A 17,098-nucleotide genomic window follows, 5' to 3' on the forward strand; every position below is an offset into this window, starting at 1 on the left:
CCGACCTCCACCCGCAGAGCCACACTCCACATAGAGAATAATGGAGCCTCCAGCACCGACCTCCACCCGCAGAGCCGCACTCCACATAGAGAATAATGGAGCCTCCAGCACCGACCTCCACATAGAGAATGGAGCCTCCAGCACCGACCTCCACCCGCAGAGCCGCACTCCACATAGAGAATAATGGAGCCTCCAGCACCGACCTCCACCCGCAGAGCCGCACTCCACATAGAGAATAATGGAGCCTCCAGCACCGACCTTCACCCGCAGAGCAGCACTCCACATAGAGAATAATGGGGCCTCCAGCACCTACCTCCACCCGCAGAGCCACACTCCAAATAGAAAATAATGGAGCCTCCAGCACCGACCTTCACCCGCAGAGCCACACTCCACATAGAGAACAATGGAGCCTCAAGCACCGACCTCCACCCGCAGAGCCGCACTCCACATAGAGAATAATGGAGCCTCCAGCACCGACCTCCACCCGCAGAGCCGCACTCCACATAGAGAATAATGGAGCCTCCAGCACCGACCTCCACTCGCAGAGCCACACTCCACATAGAGAATAATGGAGCCTCCAGCACCGACCTCCACCCGCAGAGCCGCACTCCACATAGAGAATAATGGAGCCTCCAGCACCGACCTCCACCCGCAGAGCCACACTCCACATAGAGAATAATGGGGCCTCCAGCACCAACCTCCACCCGCAGAGCCGCACTCCACATAGAGAATAATGGAGCCTCCAGCACCGACCTCCACCCGCAGAGCCGCACTCCACATAGAGAATAATGGAGCCTCCAGCACCGACCTCCACCCGCAGAGCCACACTCCACATAGAGAATAATGGAGCCTCCAGCACCGACCTCCACCCGCAGAGCCACACTCCACATAGAGAATAATGGAGCCTCCAGCACCGACCTCCACCCGCACTCCACATAGAGAATAATGGAGCCTCCAGCACCGACCTCCACCCGCACTCCACATAGAGAATAATGGGGCCTCCAGCACCGACCTCCACCCACAGAGCCACACTCTACATAGAGAATAATGGGGCCTTCCGCACCGACCTCCACCCATAGAGCCGCACTCCACATAGAGAATAATGGGGCCTCCAGCACCGACCTCCACCCGCAGAGCCACACTCTACATAGAGAATAATGGGGCCTCCAGCACCGACCTCCACCCGCAGAGCCGCACTCCACATAGAGAATAATGGAGCCTCCAGCACCTACCTCCACATGCAGAGCCACACTCCACATAGAGAATGGAGCCTCCAGCACCGACCTCCACCCGCAGAGCCGCACTCCACATAGAGAATAATGGAGCCTCCAGCACCTACCTCCACATGCAGAGCCACACTCCACATAGAGAATAATGGAGCCTCCGGCACCGACCTCCACCCGCAGAGCCGCACTCCACATAGAGAATAATAGAGCCTCCAGCACCTACCTCCACATGCAGAGCCACACTCCACATAGAGAATAATGGAGCCTCCGGCACCGACCTCCACCCGCAGAGCCGCACTCCACATAGAGAATAATAGAGCCTCCGGCACCGACCTCCACCCGCAGAGCCGCACTCCACATAGAGAATAATAGAGCCTCCAGCACCTACCTCCACCCGCAGAGCCCCACTCCACATAGAGAATAATGGAGCCTCCAGCACCTACCTCCACATGCAGAGCCACACTCCACATAGAGAATAATGGAGCCTCCAGCACCGACCTCCACCCGCAGAGCCACACTCCACATAGAGAATAATGGAGCCTCCAGCACCGACCTCCACCCGCAGAGCCGCACTCCACATAGAGAATAATGGAGCCTCCAGCACCGACCTCCACCCGCAGAGCCACACTCCACATAGAGAATAATGGAGCCTCCAGCACCTACCTCCACATGCAGAGCCACACTCCACATAGAGAATGGAGCCTCCAGCACCGACCTCCACCCGCAGAGCCACACTCCACATAGAGAATAATGGAGCCTCCAGCACCGACCTCCACCCGCAGAGCCGCACTCCACATAGAGAATAATGGAGCCACCGGCACCGACCTCCACCCGCAGAGCCGCACTCCACATAGAGAATAATGGAGGCTCCAGCACCGACCTCCACCCGCAGAGCCGCACTCCACATAGAGAATAATGGAGCTTCCAGCACCGACCTCCACCCGCAGAGCCACACTCCATATAGAGAATAATGGGGCCTCCAGCACCGACCTCCACCCGCAGAGCCGCACTCCACATAGAGAATAATGGAGCCTCCAGCACCGACCTCCACCCACAGAGCCGCACTCCACATAGGGAATAATGGAGCCTCCAGCACCTACCTCCACATGCAGGGCCACACTCCACATAGAGAATGGAGCCTCCAGCACCGACCTCCAACCGCAGAGCCACACTCCACATAGAGAATAATGGAGCCTCCAGCACCGACCTCCACATAGAGAATAATGGGGCCTCCAGCACCGACCTCCACCCGCAGAGCCACACTCCACATAGAGAATAATGGAGCCTCCAGCACCGACCTCCACCCGCAGAGCCACACTCCACATAGAGAATAATGGAGCCTCCGGCACCGACCTCCACCCGCAGAGCCGCACTCCACATAGAGAATAATGGAGGCTCCAGCACCGACCTCCACCCGCAGAGCCGCACTCCACATAGAGAATAATGGAGCTTCCAGCACCGACCTCCACCCGCAGAGCCACACTCCACATAGAGAATAATGGAGCCTCCAGCACCGACCTCCACCCGCAGAGCCGCACTCCACATAGAGAATAATGGAGCCTCCAGCACCGATCTCCACCCGCAAAGCCACACTCCACATAGAGAATAATGGAGCCTCCAGCACCTACCTCCACCCGCAGAGCCACACTCCACATAGAGAATAATGGAGCCTCCAGCACCTACCTCCACCCGCAGAGCCGCACTCCACATAGAGAATAATGGAGCCTCCGGCACCGACCTCCACCCGCAGAGCCGCACTCCACATAGAGAATAATGGAGCCTCCAGCAACGACCTCCACCCGCAGAGCCGCACTCCACATAGAGAATAATGGAGCCTCCAGCACCTACCTCCACATGCAGAGCCACACTCCACATAGAGAATAATGGAGCCTCCAGCACCGACCTCCACCCGCAGAGCCGCACTCCACATAGAGAATAATGGAGCCTCCAGCACCTACCTCCACCCGCAGAGTCGCACTCCACATAGAGAATAATGGAGCCTTCAGCACCGACCTCCACCCGCAGAGCCACACTCCACATAGAGAATAATGGAGCCTCCAGCACCGACCTCCACCCGCAGAGCCACACTCCACATAGAGAATAATGTAGCCTCCAGCACTGACCTCCACCCGCAGAGCCTCACTCCACATAGAGAATAATGGAGCCTCCAGCACCGACCTCCACCCGCAGAGCCGCACTCCACATAGAGAATAATGGAGCCTCCAGCACCGACCTCCACCCGCAGAGCCGCACTCCACATAGAGAATAATGGAGCCTCCAGCACCGACCTCCACCCGCAGAGCCACACTCCACATAGAGAATAATGGGGCCTCCAGCACCGACCTCCACCCGCAGAGCCGCACTCCACATAGAGAATAATGGAGCCTCCAGCACCGACCTCCACCCGCAGAGCCACACTCCACATAGAGAATAATGGAGCCTCCAGCACCGACCTCCACCCGCAGAGCCACACTCCACATAGAGAATAATGGAGCCTCCAGCACCGACCTCCACCCGCAGAGCCGCACTCCACATAGAGAATAATGGAGCCTCCAGCACCGACCTCCACCCGCAGAGCCGCACTCCACATAGAGAATAATGGAGCCTCCAGCACCGACCTCCACCCGCAGAGCCACACTCCACATAGAGAATAATGGAGCCTCCAGCACCAACCTCCACCCGCAGAGCCACACTCCACATAGAGAATAATGGAGCCTCCAGCACTGACCTCCACCCGCAGAGCCTCACTCCACATAGAGAATAATGGGGCCTCCAGCACCGACCTCCACCCGCAGAGCCGCACTCCACATAGAGAATAATGGAGCCTCCGGCACCGACCTCCACCTGCAGAGACGCATTCCACATAGAGAATAATGGAGCCTCCAGCACCGACCTCCACCCGCACTCCACATAGAGAATGGAGCCTCCAGCACCGACCTCCACCCGCAGAGCCGCACTCCACATAGAGAATAATGGGGCCTCCAGCACCGACCTCCACCCGCAGAGCCACACTCCACATAGAGAATAATGGAGCCTCCAGCACCGACCTCCACCCGCACTCCACATAGAGAATAATGGAGCCTCCAGCACCAACCTCCACCCGCAGAGCCGCACTCCACATAGAGAATAATGGAGCCTCCAGCACTGACCTCCACCCGCAAAGCCGCACTCCACATAGAGAATAATGGGGCCTCCAGCACCAACCTCCACCCGCAGAGCCGCACTCCACATAGAGAATAATGGAGCCTCTAGCACCGACCTCCACCCGCAGAGCCACACTCCACATAGAGAATAATTGACGCTCCAGCACCGACCTCCACCCGCAGAGCCGCACTCCACATAGAGAATAATGGAGCCTCCAGCACCGACCTCCACCCGCACTCCACATAGAGAATAATGGAGCCTCCAGCACCGACCTCCACCTGCAGAGCCGCATTCCACATAGAGAATAATGGAGCCTCCAGCACCGACCTCCACCGCACTCCACATAGAGAATAATGGAGCCTCCAGCACCGACCTCCACCCGCAGAGCCGCACTCCACATAGAGAATAATGGAGCCTCCAGCACCGACCTCCACCCGCAGAGCCACACTCCACATAGAGAATAATGGAGCCTTCAGCACCGACCTCCACCCGCAGAGCCACACTCCAAATAGAGAATAATGGAGCCTCCAGCACCGACCTCCACCCGCAGAGCCGCACTCCACATAGAGAATAATGGAGCCTCCAGCACCGACCTCCACCTGCAGAGACGCATTCCACATAGAGAATAATGGAGCCTCCAGCACCGACCTCCACCCGCACTCCACATAGAGAATAATGGAGACTCCAGCACCGACCTCCACCCGCAGAGCCGCACTCCACATAGAGAATAATGGAGCCTCCAGCACCGACCTCCACACTCAGAGCCACACTCCACATAGAGAATAATGGAGCCTCCGGCACCGACCTCCACCCGCAGAGCCCCACTCCACATAGAGAATAATGGAGCCTCCGGCACCGACCTCCACCCACAGAGCCGCACTCCACATAGAGAATAATGGAGCCTCCAGCACCTACCTCCACCCGCAGAGCCGCACTCCACATAGAGAATAATGGAGCCTCCAGCACCGACCTCCACCCGCAGAGCCGCACTCCACATAGAGAATAATGGGGCCTCCAGCACCGACCTCCACCCGCAGAGCCGCACTCCACATAGAGAATAATGGGGCCTCCAGCACCGACCTCCACCCGCAGAGCCGCACTCCACATAGAGAATAATGGTGCCTCCAGCACCGACCTCCACCCACAGAGCCGCACTCCACATAGAGAATAATGGAGCCTCCAGCACTGACCTCCACCCGCAGAGACACACTCCACATAGAGAATAATGGAGCCTCCAGCACCGACCTCCACCCGCAGAGCCACACTCCACATAGAGAATAATGGAGCCTCCAGCACCGAACTCCACCCGCAGAGCCGCACTCCACATAAATAATGGAGCCTCCAGCACCGACCTCCACACGCAGAGCCACACTCCACATAGAGAATAATGGAGCCTCCAGCACCGACCTCCACCCGCACAGCCGCACTCCACATAGAGAATAATGGGGCCTCCAGCACCGACCTCCACCTGCAGAGCCGCACTCCACATAGAGAATAATGGAGTCTCCAGCACCGACCTCCACCCACAGAGCCCCACTCCACATAGAGAATAATGGAGCCTCCAGCACTGACCTCCACCCGCAGAGCCTTACTCCACATAGAGAATAATGGAGCCTCCAGCACTGATCTCCACCCGCAGAACCTCACTCCACATAGAGAATAATGGGGCCTCCAGCACCGACCTCCACCCGCAGAGCCACACTCCACATAGAGAATAATGGAGCCTCCAGCACCGACCTCCACCCGCAGAGCCGCACTCCACATAGAGAATAATGGGGCCTCCAGCACCGACCTCCACCCGCAGAGCCGCACTCCACATAGAGAATAATGGAGCCTCCAGCACCGACCTCCACCCACACTCCACATAGAGAATAATGGAGCCTCCAGCACCAACCTCCACCCGCAGAGCCGCACTCCACATAGAGAATAATGGGGCCTCCAGCACCGACCTCCACCCGCAGAGCCACACTCCACATAGAGAATAATGGAGCCTCCAGCACCGACCTCCACCCGCAGAGCCGCACTCCACATAGAGAATAATGGGGCCTCCAGCACCGACCTCCACCCGCAGAGCTGCACTCCACATAGAGAATAATGGAGCCTCCAGCACCGACCTCCACCCACACTCCACATAGAGAATAATGGAGCCTCCAGCACCAACCTCCACCCGCAGAGCCGCACTCCACATAGAGAATAATGGGGCCTCCAGCACCGACCTCCACCCGCAGAGCCACACTCCACATAGAGAATAATGAAGCCTCCAGCACCGACCTCCACCCGCAGAGCCACACTCCACATAGAGAATAATGGAACCTCCAGCACCGAACTCCACCCGCAGAGCCGCACTCCAGATAGAGAATAATGGAGGCTCCAGCACCGACCTCCACCCGCAGAGCCGCACTCCACATAGAGAATAATGAAGCCTCCAGCACCGACCTCCACCCGCAGAGCCACACTCCACATAGAGAATAATGAAGCCTCCAGCACCGACCTCCACCCGCAGAGCCACACTCCACATAGAGAATAATGAAGCCTCCAGCACCGACCTCCACCCGCAGAGCCGCATTCCACATAGAGAATAATGGGGCCTCCAGCACCGACCTCCACCCGCAGAGCCGCACTCCAGATAGAGAATAATGGAGGCTCCAGCACCGACCTCCACCCGCAGAGCCGCACTCCACATAGAGAATAATGGGGCCTCCGGCACCGACCTCCACCTGCAGAGCTGCATTCCACAGAGAATAATGGAGCCTCCAGCACCGACCTCCACCCGCACTCCACATAGAGAATAATGGAGCCTCCAGCACCGACCTCCACCCGCAGAGCCGCACTCCACATAGAGAATAATGGAGCCTCCAGCACGGACCTCCACCCTCAGAGCCACACTCCACATAGAGAATAATGGAGCCTCCGGCACCGACCTCCACCCGCAGAGCCACACTCCACATAGAGAATAATGGAGCCTCCGGCACCGACCTCCACCCGCAGAGCCGCACTCCACATAGAGAATAATGGGGCCTCCAGCACCGACCTCCACCCGCAGAGCCGCACTCCACATAGAGAATAATGGAGCCTCCAGCACCGACCTCCACCCACACTCCACATAGAGAATAATGGAGCCTCCAGCACCAACCTCCACCCGCAGAGCCGCACTCCACATAGAGAATAATGGGGCCTCCAGCACCGACCTCCACCCGCAGAGCCACACTCCACATAGAGAATAATGGAGCCTCCAGCACCGACCTCCACCCGCAGAGCCGCACTCCACATAGAGAATAATGAGGCCTCCAGCACCGACCTCCACCCGCAGAGCTGCACTCCACATAGAGAATAATGGAGCCTCCAGCACCGACCTCCACCCACACTCCACATAGAGAATAATGGAGCCTCCAGCACCAACCTCCACCCGCAGAGCCGCACTCCACATAGAGAATAATGGAGCCTCCAGCACCGACCTCCACACTCAGAGCCACACTCCACATAGAGAATAATGGAGCCTCCGGCACCGACCTCCACCCGCAGAGCCCCACTCCACATAGAGGATAATGGAGCCTCCAGCACCGACCTCCACCCACAGAGCCGCACTCCAGATAGAGAATAATGGAGGCTCCAGCACCGACCTCCACCCGCAGAGCCGCACTCCACATAGAGAATAATGAAGCCTCCAGCACCGACCTCCACCCGCAGAGCCACACTCCACATAGAGAATAATGAAGCCTCCAGCACCGACCTCCACCCGCAGAGCCACACTCCACATAGAGAATAATGAAGCCTCCAGCACCGACCTCCACCCGCAGAGCCGCACTCCACATAGAGAATAATGGGGCCTCCAGCACCGACCTCCACCCGCAGAGCCGCACTCCAGATAGAGAATAATGGAGGCTCCAGCACCGACCTCCACCCGCAGAGCCGCACTCCACATAGAGAATAATGAAGCCTCTGGCACCGACCTCCACCTGCAGAGCTGCATTCCACAGAGAATAATGGAGCCTCAAGCACCGACCTCCACCCGCACTCCACATAGAGAATAATGGAGCCTCCAGCACCGACCTCCACCCGCAGAGCCGCACTCCACATAGAGAATAATGGAGCCTCCAGCACGGACCTCCACCCTCAGAGCCACACTCCACATAGAGAATAATGGAGCCTCCGGCACCGACCTCCACCCGCAGAGCCCCACTCCACATAGAGGATAATGGAGCCTCCAGCACCGACCTCCACCCGCAGAGCCGCACTCCACATAGAGAATAATGGAGCCTCCAGCACTGACCTCCACCCGCAGAGCCACACTCCACATAGAGAATAATGGAGCCTCCAGCACCGACCTCCACCCGCAGAGCCCCACTCCACATAGAGGATAATGGAGCCTCCAGCACCGACCTCCACCCGCAGAGCCGCACTCCACATAGAGAATAATGGAGCCTCCAGCACTGACCTCCACCCACAGAGCCGCACTCCACATAGAGAATAATGGAGCCTCCAGCACCGACCTCCACCCGCAGAGCCACACTCCACATAGAGAATAATGGAGCCTCCAGCACCGACCTCCACCAGCAGAGCCGCACTCCACATAGAGAATAATGGGGCCTCCAGCACCGACCTCCACCCACAGAGCCACACTCCACATAGAGAATAATGGAGCCTCCAGCACTGAACTCCACCCGCAGAGCCTCACTCCACATAGAGAATAATGGAGCCTCCAGCACTGACCTCCACCCGCAGAGCCTCACTCCACATAGAGAATAATGGGGCCTCCAGCACCGACCTCCACCCGCAGAGCCGCACTCCACATAGAGAATAATGGAGCCTCCAGCACCGACCTCCACCCGCAGAGCCGCACTCCACATAGAGAATAATGAAGCCTCCAGCACCGACCTCCACCCGCAGAGCCACACTCCACATAGAGAATAATGGAGCCTCCAGCACCGACCTCCACCCGCAGAGCCGCACTCCACATAGAGAATAATGGAGCCTCCAGCACCGACCTCCACCCACAGAGCCGCACTCCACATAGAGAATAATGGGGCCTCCAGCACCGACCTCCACCCGCAGAGCCACACTCCACATAGAGAATAATGGAGCCTCCAGCACCAACCTCCACCCGCAGAGCCACACTCCACATAGAGAATAATGGAGGCTCCAGCACCGACCTCCACCCGCAGAGCCGCACTCCACATAGAGAATAATGGAGCCTCCGGCACCGACCACCTGCAGAGCCGCATTCCACATAGAGAATAATGGAGCCTCCAGCACCGAACTCCACCCGCACTCCACATAGAGAATAATGGAGCCTCCAGCACCGACCTCCACCCTCAGAGCCACACTCCACATAGAGAATAATGGAGCCTTCGGCACCGACCTCCACCCGCCGAGCCACACTCCACATAGAGAATAATGGAGCCTCCAGCACCGACCTCCACCCGCAGAGCCCCACTCCACATAGAGGATAATGGAGCCTCCAGCACCGACCTCCAACCGCAGAGCCGCACTCCACATAGAGAATAATGGAGCCTCCAGCACTGACCTCCACCCGCAGAGCCGCACTCCACATAGAGAATAATGGAGCCTCCAGCACTGACCTCCACCCGCAGAGCCACACTCCACATAGAGAATAATGGAGCCTCCAGCACCGACCTCAACCCGCAGATCCGCACTCCACATAGAGGATAATGGAGCCTCCAGCACCGACCTCCACCCGCAGAGCCACACTCCACATAGAGAATAATGGAGCCTCCAGCACCGACCTCCACCCGCAGAGCCGCACTCCACATAGAGAATAATGGAGCCTCCAGCACCGACCTCCACCCGCAGAGCCGCACTCCACATAGAGAATAATGGAGCCTCCAGCACCGACCTCAACCCGCAGAGCCGCACTCCACATAGAGGATAATGGAGCCTCCAGCACCGACCTCCACCCGCAGAGCCACACTCCACATAGAGAATAATGGAGCCTCCAGCACCGACCTCCACCCGCAGAGCCGCACTCCACAAAGAGAATAATGGAGCCTCCAGCACCGACCTCCACCCGCAGAGCCACACTCCACATAGAGAATAATGGAGCCTCCGGCACCGACCTCCACCCGCACTCCACATAGAGAATAATGGAGCCTCCGGCACCGACCTCCACCCGCAGAGCCGCACTCCACATAGAGAATAATGGAGCCTCCAGCACCGACCTCCACCCGCAGAGCCGCACTCCACATAGAGAATAATGGAGCCTCCAGCACCGACCTCCACCCGCAGAGCCGCATTCCACATAGACAATAATGGAGCCTCCAGCAACGACCTCCATCCGCACTCCACATAGAGAATAAAGGAGCCTCCAGCACCGACCTCCACCCGCAGAGCCGCACTCCACATAGAGAATAATGGAGCCTCCAGCACCGACCTCCACCCGCAGAGCCACACTCCACATAGAGAATAATGGAGCCTCCGGCACCGACCTCCACCCACAGAGCCACACTCCACATAGAGAATAATGGAGCCTCCAGCACCGACCTCCACCCGCAGAGCCCCACTCCACATAGAGGATAATGGAGCCTCCAGCACCGACCTCCACCCGCAGAGCCGCACTCCACATAGAGAATAATGGAGCCTCCAGCAATGACCTCCACCCGCAGAGCCGCACTCCACATAGAGAATAATGGAGCCTCCAGCACGGACCTCCACACGCAGAGCCACACTCCACATAGAGAATAATGGAGCCTCCGGCACCGACCTCCACCCGCAGAGCCACACTCCACATAGAGAATAATTCAGCCTCCAGCACCGACCTCCACCCGCAGAGCCGCACTCCACATAGAGAATAATTGAGCCTCCAGCACCGACCTCCACCCGCAGAGCCGCACTCCACATAGAGGATAATGGAGCCTCCAGCACCAACCTCCACCCGCAGAGCCACATTCCACATAGAGAATAATGGAGCCTCCAGCACCGACCTCCACCCGCAGAGCCACACTCCACATAGAGAATAATGGAGCCTCCAGCACCGACCTCCACCCGCAGAGCCATACTCCACATAAAGAATAATGGAGCCTCCAGCACCGACCTCCACCCGCAGCGCCGCACTCCACATAGAGAATAATGGAGCCTCCAGCACCGACCTCCACCCGCACTCCACAAAGAGAATAATGGAGCCTCCAGTACCGACCTCCACCCGCAGAGCCACACTCCACATAGAGAATAATGGAGCCTCCAGCACCGACCTCCACCCGCAGAGCCACACTCCACATAGAGAATAATGGGGCCTCCAGCACCGACCTCCACCCGCAGAGCCGCACTCCACATAGAGAATAATGGAGCCTCCGGCACCGACCTCCACCCGCAGAGCCACACTCCACATAGAGAATAATGGAGCCTCCGGCACCGACCTCCACCCGCAGAGCCACACTCCACATAGAGAATAATGGAGCCTCGAGCACCGACCTCCACCCGCAGAGCCGCATTCCACATAGAGAATAATGGAGCCTCCAGCACCGACCTCCACCCGCAGAGCCACACTCCACATAGAGAATAATGGAGCCTCCAGCACCGACCTCCACCCGCAGAGCCACACTCCACATAGAGAATAATAGAGCCTCCAGCACCGACCTCCACCCGCAGAGCCGCACTCCACATAGAGAATAATGGAGCCTCCAGCACCGACCTCCACCCGCAGAGCCGCACCCCACATAGAGAATAATGGAGCCTCCGGCACCAACCTCCACCCGCAGAGCCGCACTCCACATAGAGAATAATGGAGCCTCCAGCACCGACCTCCACCCGCACTCCACATAGAGAATAATGGAGCCTCCGGCACCGACCTCCACCCGCAGAGCCGCACTCCACATAGAGAATAATGGGGCCTCCAGCACCGACCTCCACCCGCACTCCACATAGAGAATAATGGAGCCTCCAGCACCGACCTCCACCCGCAGAGCCACACTCCACATAGAGAATAATGGAGCCTCCAGCACCGACCTCCACCCGCAGAGCCGCACTCCACATAGAGAATAATGGAGCCTCCAGCACCGACCTCCACCCGCAGAGCCGCACTCCACATAGAGAATAATGGAGCCTCCAGCACCGACCTCCACCCGCAAAGCCGCACTCCACATAGAGAATAATGGAGCCTCCAGCACCGACCTCCACCCGCAGAGCCGCACTCCACATAGAGAATAATGGAGCCTCCAGCACCAACCTCCACCCGCAGAGCCACACTCCACATAGAGAATAATGGAGCCTCCAGCACCGACCTCCACCCGCAGAGCCGCACTCCACATAGAGAATAATGGAGCCTCCAGCACCGACCTCCACCCGCAGAGCCGCACTCCACATAGAGAATAATGGAGCCTCCGGCACCGACCTCCACCCGCAGAGCCGCACTCCACATAGAGAATAATGGAGCCTCCAGCACCGACCTCCACCCGCAGAGCCACACTCCACATAGAGAATAATGGAGCCTCCAGCACTGACCTCCACCCGCAGAGCCGCACTCCACATACAGAATAATGGAGCCTCCAGCACCGACCTCCACCCGCAGAGCCGCACTCCACATAGAGAATAATGGAGCCTCCAGCACCGACCTCCACCCGCAGAGCCGCACTCCACATAGAGAATAATGGAGCCTCCAGCACCGACCTCCACCCGCACTCCACATAGAGAATAATGGAGCCTCCAGCACCGACCTCCACCCGCAGAGCCGCACTCCACATAGAGAATAATGGAGCCTCCAGCACCAACCTCCACCCGCACTCCACATAGAGAATAATGGAGCCTCCAGCACCGACCTCCACCCGCAGAGCCGCACTCCACATAGAGAATAATGGAGCCTCCAGCACTGACCTCCACCCGCAGAGCCGCACTCCACATAGAGAATAATGGAGCCTCCAGCACCTACCTCCACCCGCAGAGCCGCACTCCACATAGAGAATAATGGAGCCTCCAGCACCGACCTCCACCCGCAGAGCCGCACTACACATAGAGAATAATGGAGCCTCCAGCACCGACCTCCACCCGCAGAGCCGCACTCCACATAGAGAATAATGGAGCCTCCGGCACCGACCTCCACCCGCAGAGCCGCACTCCACATAGAGAATAATGGAGCCTCCAGCACCGACCTCCACCCGCAGAGCCACACTCCACATAGAGAATAATGTTGCCTCCAGCACCGACCTCCACCCGCAGAGCCGCAATCCACATAGAGAATAATGGAGCCTCCAGCACCGACCTCCACCCGCAGAGCCGCACTCCACATAGAGAATAATGGAGCCTCCAGCACCTACCTCCACCCGCAGAGCCGCACTCCACATAGAGAATAATGGAGCCTCCAGCACCGACCTCCACCCGCAGAGCCGCACTCCACATAGAGAATAATGGGGCCTCCAGCACCGACCTCCACCCGCAGAGCCGCACTCCACATAGAGAATAATGGGGCCTCCAGCACCGACCTCCACCCGCAGAGCCGCACTCCACATAGAGAATAATGGTGCCTCCAGCACCGACCTCCACCCGCAGAGCCGCACTCCACATAGAGAATAATGGAGCCTCCAGCACTGACCTCCACCCGCAGAGCCGCACTCCACATAGAGAATAATGGAGCCTCCAGCACCTACCTCCACCCGCAGAGCCGCACTCCACATAGAGAATAATGGAGCCTCCAGCACCGACCTCCACCCGCAGAGCCGCACTCCACATAGAGAATAATGGAGCCTCCAGCACCGACCTCCACCCGCAGAGCCGCACTCCACATAGAGAATAATGGAGCCTCCGGCACCGACTTCCACCCGCAGAGCCGCACTCCACATAGAGAATAATGGAGCCTCCGGCACCGACCTCCACCCGCAGAGCCGCACTCCACATAGAGAATAATGGAGCCTCCAGCACCGACCTCCACCCGCAGAGCCACACTCCACATAGAGAATAATGGAGCCTCCAGCACCGACCTCCACCCGCAGAGCCGCACTCCACATAGAGAATAATGGAGCCTCCAGCACCGACCTCCACCCGCAGAGCCGCACTCCACATAGAGAATAATGGAGCCTCCAGCACCGACCTCCACCCGCAGAGCCGCACTCCACATAGAGAATAATGGAGCCTCCAGCACTGACCTCCACCCGCAGAGCCGCACTCCACATACAGAATAATGGGGCCTCCAGCACCGACCTCCACCCGCAGAGCCGCACTCCACATAGAGAATAATGGAGCCTCCAGCACCGACCTCCACCCACAGAGCCGCACTTCACATAGAGAATAATGGAGCCTCCAGCACCGACCTCCACCCACACTCCACATAGAGAATAATGGAGCCTCCAGCACTGACCTCCACCCGCAGAGCCGCACTCCACATAGAGAATAATGGGGCCTCCAGCACCGACCTCCACCCGCAGAGCCACACTCCACATAGAGAATAATGGAGCCTCCAGCACCGACCTCCACCCGCAGAGCCGCACTCCACATAGAGAATAATGGAGCCTCCAGCACCGACCTCCACCCGCAGAGCCGCACTCCACATAGAGAATAATGGAGCCTCCAGCACCGACCTCCACCCGCAGAGCCGCACTCCACATAGAGAATAATGGAGCCTCCAGCACCGACCTCCACCCGCAGAGCCGCACTCCACATAGAGAATAATGGAGCCTCCAGCACTGACCTCCACCCGCAGAGCCGCACTCCACATACAGAATAATGGGGCCTCCAGCACCGACCTCCACCCGCAGAGCCGCACTCCACATAGAGAATAATGGAGCCTCCAGCACCGACCTCCACCCGCACTCCACATAGAGAATAATGGGGCCTCCAGCACCGACCTCCACCCGCAGAGCCGTACTCCACATAGAGAATAATGGAGCCTCCAGCACCGACCTCCACCCGCAGAGCCGCACTCCACATTGAGAATAATGGAGCCTCCAGCAACGACCTCCATCCGCAGAGCCGCACCCCACATAGAGAATAATGGAGCCTCCAGCACCGACCTCCACCCGCAGAGCCGCACTCCACATAGAGAATAATGGAGCCTCCAGCACCGACCTCCACCCGCAGAGCCGCACTCCACATAGAGAATAATGGAGCCTCCAGCACCGACCTCCACCCGCAGAGCCGCATTCCACATAGAGAAAAATGGAGCCTCCAGCAACGACCTCCACCCGCACTCCACATAGAGAATAAAGGAGCCTCCAGCACCGACCTCCACCCGCAGAGCCGCACTCCACATAGAGAATAATGGAGCCTCCAGCACCGATCTCCACCCGCAGAGCCACACTCCACATAGAGAATAATGGAGCCTCCGGCACCGACCTCCACCCACAGAGCCACACTCCACATAGAGAATAATGGAGCCTCCAGCACCGACCTCCACCCGCAGAGCCCCACTCCACATAGAGGATAATGGAGCCTCCAGCACCGACCTCCACCCGCAGAGCCGCACTCCACATAGAGAATAATGGAGCCTCCAGCAATGACCTCCACCCGCAGAGCCGCACTCCACATAGAGAATAATGGAGCCTCCAGCACGGACCTCCACACGCAGAGCCGCACTCCACATAGAGAATAATGGAGCCTCCAGCACGGACCTCCACACGCAGAGCCACACTCCACATAGAGAATAATGGAGCCTCCGGCACCGACCTCCACCCGCAGAGCCACACTCCACATAGAGAATAATTCAGCCTCCAGCACCGACCTCCACCCGCAGAGCCGCACTCCACATAGATAATAATTGAGCCTCCAGCACCGACCTCCACCCGCAGAGCCGCACTCCACATAGAGGATAATGGAGCCTCCAGCACCAACCTCCACCCGCAGAGCCGCATTCCACATAGAGAATATTGGAGCCTCCAGCACCGACCTCCACCCGCAGAGCCACACTCCACATAAAGAATAATGGAGCCTCCAGCACCGACCTCCACCCGCAGAGCCGCACTCCACATAGAGAATAATGGAGCCTCCAGCACCGACCTCCACCCGCACTCCACATAGAGAATAATGGAGCCTCCAGTACCGACCTCCACCCGCAGAGCCACACTCCACATAGAGAATAATGGAGCCTCCAGCACCGACCTCCACCCGCAGAGCCACACTCCACATAGAGAATAATGGAGCCTCCGGCACCGACCTCCACCCGCAGAGCCACACTCCACATAGAGAATAATGGAGCCTCGAGCACCGACCTCCACCCGCAGAGCCGCATTCCACATAGAGAATAATGGAGCCTCCAGCACCGACCTCCACCCGCAGAGCCACACTCCACATAGAGAATAATGGAGCCTCCAGCACCGACCTCCACCCGCAGAGCCGCACTCCACATAGAGAATAATGGAGCCTCCAGCACCGACCTCCACCCGCAGAGCCGCACTCCACATAGAGAATAATGGAGCCTCCAGCACCGACCTCCACCCGCAGAGCCGCACCCCACATAGAGAATAATGGAGCCTCCGGCACCAACCTCCACCCGCAGAGCCGCACTCCACATAGAGAATAATGGAGCCTCCAGCACCGACCTCCACCCGCACTCCACATAGAGAATAATGGAGCCTCCGGCACCGACCTCCACCCGCAGAGACGCACTCCACATAGAGAATAATGGGGCCTCCAGCACCGACCTCCACCCGCACTCCACATAGAGAATAATGGAGCCTCCAGCACCGACCTCCACCCGCAGAGCCACACTCCACATAGAGAATAATGGAGCCTCCAGCACCGACCTCCACCCGCAGAGCCGCACTCCACATAGAGAATAATGGAGCCTCCAG

Source organism: Dendrobates tinctorius, unplaced genomic scaffold, assembly GCF_039654945.1.
Source record: "Dendrobates tinctorius isolate UK_male_01 unplaced genomic scaffold, ASM3965494v1 ptg000151l, whole genome shotgun sequence".
Taxonomy (NCBI): Eukaryota; Metazoa; Chordata; class Amphibia; order Anura; family Dendrobatidae; genus Dendrobates; species Dendrobates tinctorius.